Source organism: Bos indicus, chromosome 29 (assembly GCF_029378745.1).
Source record: "Bos indicus isolate NIAB-ARS_2022 breed Sahiwal x Tharparkar chromosome 29, NIAB-ARS_B.indTharparkar_mat_pri_1.0, whole genome shotgun sequence".
NCBI classification, from domain to species: domain Eukaryota; kingdom Metazoa; phylum Chordata; class Mammalia; order Artiodactyla; family Bovidae; genus Bos; species Bos indicus.
In genome coordinates, this window is record NC_091788.1 from 25,076,659 (window position 1) to 25,080,837 (window position 4,179).

At 40.5% G+C, this 4,179-nt stretch overlaps 1 pseudogene; it reads right to left on the reverse strand.

Annotated features, from left to right (window-relative positions):
- Positions 1-691: 691 nt before the first annotated feature.
- Positions 692-2,723, reverse strand: LOC109554014 (protein artemis-like; annotated as a pseudogene).
- Positions 2,724-4,179: the final 1,456 nt, after the last annotated feature.

A 4,179-nucleotide genomic window follows, 5' to 3' on the forward strand; every position in this document is an offset into this window, starting at 1 on the left:
AGTATGGTAGTTTCATGGAACAGAGGAGAAAAGTCAAATTTCAGAGAGGCTGAGACAATCAGAATTTGTGAGGAAAAGTACTGAAAAGAGAGCTACACAGTGGAAGAACTCTCTAAATCTGCGTAGAGTACTGTGAGCCTGTGAATATTAATATTAAGCCACACACACACGGGTGGGACTCCACAGTCCAGGCAAAGAACAAGCCCTCCAGAGCTGTCAGCTGAACAACTGCGGAAGTTTGCACAGTGCGAGGAGACATGTGAGTTCCCTAGAGGCTGTGACCTGGCAGAGTACCTATAAAAGCACACATCGAGGCATATCTTAATTGTTGAAAACCAATCATAAAGAGACTATCTTAAAAAGCAGTCAGAGAGCAAAAAATACAACACCTTTAGAAGAATGAAGATAAGGATTATCAATGATTTCTCAAGCCAAACTATAACAGAATGGCATTTTTTAAATGGTGAAAGCAAAGAAAAAAATGATTTTGTATTATTAAATACATCATGTATAAAGGCATCAAAAATATGAAATACCTAGGGATAAATCTAACAAAATAAGTTAGGAACAGTATAGTAAAAACAAACAAAAAAAATGGAACTGGTAGAAATTAAGGAAGACTAAAATGTTCACAGATTGAAAGATTCGATATTATTAAAATGTCTGTTTTCCACAAATTGATCTATAAAATTCAAAGCAATCTAAAGGAAAATCCTTGAGATGAAACTGGGATTTCTAATTCTTCACTTTCACTCATGGAGTCTTCACAATCTATAACATTTGCCCAAAGGGAGGTTGGCATTCTTTCTGCTTTTCCTGTGCTTTCTGAGTTTGTCAGGCTGGTTTTATGATATCGCACTCATCATGGGAAATACCTCAGGGTGAAGAGTTTGATGGTTTGGAACCTGTGCCTTTAACGTATTGGGAGAGGATCATCAAAGAGATCATTGTCACCCTCCTAAGCCTACGTGAATTGTTCTGTGTGCTTAGTCACTCAGTCATGCCTGACTCTTCGCAACCCCGTGGACTGTAGCCTGCCAGGCTCCTCGGAGCATGGAATTTTCCAGGTAAGAATACTGGAGTGGTTGCCATTTCCTTCTTCAGGAAATCTTCATGATCCAGGGATTGAACCCACATCTCCTGAATCTCCGGACTCGGCAAGCAGATTCTTTACCACTGAGTCACCTGGAAAGCCCATGTGAATTGTTCCAGCTCTCTTCAATTTTCCAAGTGGTTTATACTTTGGCTCCATACCTTGGGAAGACTGGCATGAAGGCTTTAAGATTTCTTTAACTTCATCTATAACTGTGCCTACTAGAATGACATTTGGATATGTCATTCACATATTTGGCTATAAGCAGCTCTTTGCGGGAAACTGCCCTCAGCAGGAAACCCCCTTTCTGGTCACTTTAGTGAAGCTACATTGTCACTAACTTTCAACCAGGTACCCCCATGCTTTGCTCATCTCCAGCCCTGGCACACTTTTCTTGGCTCACACAATACCTTGCCTAACCTGTTGGCTCTTTCCTCAGATCAAAAGTAGTAGAAATGAAGCATAAGTAATTAACAGATGACTAGGTCTCTCCCCTAGCTTCCTCTTTCAGTAATCTCATGAACCAACTGTGTGAACAAGATAACATCTAAAGAAAGATCTCAAGGAGTCAACAAACTTGCTCACAGTGGAAGATGGCTGAGTTTGAATACCAATCTCAATGATTAACCAAGATTATTCCCCTTTTCCCTTTAAAAACATTCATGACTGAGCAGAATCTGGTTCAGAAGGTAGTTTTGGGGGGAGCAAGAGTTTGCCTTTTCCCCAGATTTCCGGCATTCTGATTAAAAACAATTTTCCTTTCTACCCACAACTGCCCCTTGGGTACTGACTTTTGAGTGGGGAGCAGTGAAACCTGAGTTTGGTTACATTCATAGGACAAATGTGGCTCAAAGTATCTTTAATCTCATTGTAGGAGGAGTGAATTTAAAAAAAAAAAAAAAAAGGAGGGGGGGACCTCTGTAAGAACTCTGTCCAGTCCTCACAGTGACATTGGTTTTTCTGGCTCTTTCTCCAAACCACATACTGAATGGCTTAATGCTGGTGGTATGGAGTGAAATTCTATTTTTGGAAGTAAGTCCGCAGGGTAACTTATTCCACTGAAAATATTCCTCTGCCTTTGAATGCTGACATTCATGGATCTGAGTGCTGTAGTCTTCTATGACATGATGAAGAACTATTGGTTTTGTTCAGTCGCTAAGTCATGTCCAATTCTTTGCGACCCCATGGTCCGCAGCATGCCAGGCTTCCCTGTCCTTCACTGTCTCCTGGAGTTTGCTCAAATTCATGTCCATCAAGTCGGTGATGCTATGAAGGATGTCAGGCATGTTTCTAAACATGTCTAGATTATCCTCGTGAACCTAGACTCTGACTCGTCGCTAAGGTTGGTGAATACCCCTACTCATCAGCTGCTTTGCAGTTCAGCCATACCATATGGTACAGACCAAGCACCCAGCTTCAAACCAGCTCTGACATTCCACTTACTGACCCTCCTTCTCGACTGGGAATTTGATAATATTTTGGACTGCAGAAAGCAGTATCTAAGTACACACTCTGGATGTTTTGTACTCTGCCCACAGAGTGCAGAAGCTCCATTCTGGCAGCTTCTCTTTTTGCCAGTCTGACATACCCCTGGTATGACAGTTCTGTTACTACCCTGAGATGTAAACATAATTGACCCTGGGCAAGGACCAGATGGTCAGAGAGTCACAACAATCTCTCCCTTCTCACTTGATGCTTCATCGATGAAAGAAATCTGGGTAGGAGTTTCAGTTAATATAATTTGTTTCTCCTCCGAATCTGTACTTTGGGCTAGTTGACAACAACCCTTTAGTAACAGGGAACAGTATAAGTAAACCTTCAAGCTGGGGGGAATCCGAGTCCTGCCACTTACTGGCTTCATGATCTTGGACAACTTATTTAACCTCTCGGATTTCTCAGTTTCCTCATCTGTACTTCAACCTTCTTTTCAAGGAAGGGCCTCTTAATTCCTTCATATGATCCTTGTGGAGGTGGGCCAGGAAGTAGGCACAGGCCCTCAGGTTCTCCCTGCCCAAGCAGTCAGTGGAGATGGTTAGGCTGCCCCGCGAAGGAGCTCACAGTGCCAGCTGATCCCCACTGACTGGCAACCCAGCAGGGCATGGAAGCACATGCCAGTGTTAACATGTGCTAACACTTCTGGAAATCTGCCGAAAGATTTCTTAAACATGAAAGAAAAGCGCTAGCAATAAGAGAAAAATACGAATTGAATTTTAACAGACTTAACAGCTTTGATTTTTCAAGAAAGAGTGTCAAGAAAAAGAAAGGTCAAGTCTCATACTTCTAGGAAAAAGTATTCACAATACACATACCTGGAAAAATACTTGTGTCCAGAATAAATGCAAAGAACACTTAAACTCAGGGAGAAGACAGCAATCCATTTCTCAAATGGGCAAAAAATCTGACAGTCATTTCACAAAAGAATATACATATTCTTGAGAGAATATCTGTGAGGGAAATTTTGGAGGTGATAAAAATGTTCTACGTCTTGACTAGCAGGGAGGATACATACATTTGTCAAAATTCAATGAACTGCACATTTTAAATAGGTGTATTTTCTTATATCTAAAATATAACTCAATAAGGTTTTTTTAATAAAAGGGAAAGGGGAGGAAAAGGGGAAAGTTATAGGACATTATGCAGCTATTAAAAAGAATAAGGTAAACATCTACTTCTGAATTTAAAGATAGGATATCAAGTGAAAAATGAGTTATTGAATAGTACCATTAATCCCATGAACTTTTCAAAAAAGTAGTCTCTCCTCCCCTCCCCCACCCAAATATATATATTTGCTTATATATACCCAGAGAGAATGGTTACAGAAAAAAAGCAAGTCAAGGGCTATTCTGTAGAGTATCAGAGGAAAGAAGGAGCAGGCTTTTGTTTTCATTTTAATACCCCACTGTTTACCCAGTCACGCATCACGAGCATCTGGGTTGCTTCTATCTTTTGACTACTGTGACTTAGTGCTGTTATATACGTTTCTGTACAAATATCTGCTGAGTTCTTGCTTTCAATTATTTTGGGTATATATCTATAAGTGAAATTGCTGGATCATGTGATTATTCTGTTTAAATTTTCCTCATCTG